Genomic DNA, 544 nt, shown 5'->3' on the forward strand with positions numbered 1-544 from the left:
TCCTCCAAAACAATCACTATTTTAAAAAGTCAATAAATTTTATTTCTTAGAGAAATTTTAGTTTCACAACAAAATTGTGCTCAAGGTACAGGTTTTATATCCCTCTCCCCTCACATAAACAGACTCATCCACTATTAAGCCCACAATGGACTGGTATACCTATGACAATTGATGGAGATACATAGACAAATCATTATAATAGCCCATAGTTTACAAAAGGCTCCATGTTAGTGGTATGTACTATGTATTTTGAAGTTGATATAATGACATGTTGTCTACCATTACTATACGATACAGAATAGTTTGCTACCTGAAACATCTGTCTTCCACTTATTTATCCCTCTCTGCTTTCTAACCCCTGAAAATTACCAATTATTTTTATCATTTTATAGCTTTGTCTTTTCCAGAAAATCATATAGCTGGAATCATACTTTATATAGACTTTTGAGATCAGTTTCTTTCATTTAGTAATGTCAATTTGAAGTTCTTAAGATCTTATTTCCTTTCAATGATGAACAATATTTCATTGTCTGAATATAGCACA

Source organism: Marmota marmota, unplaced genomic scaffold (assembly GCF_001458135.2).
Source record: "Marmota marmota marmota unplaced genomic scaffold, marMar, whole genome shotgun sequence".
NCBI classification, from domain to species: domain Eukaryota; kingdom Metazoa; phylum Chordata; class Mammalia; order Rodentia; family Sciuridae; genus Marmota; species Marmota marmota.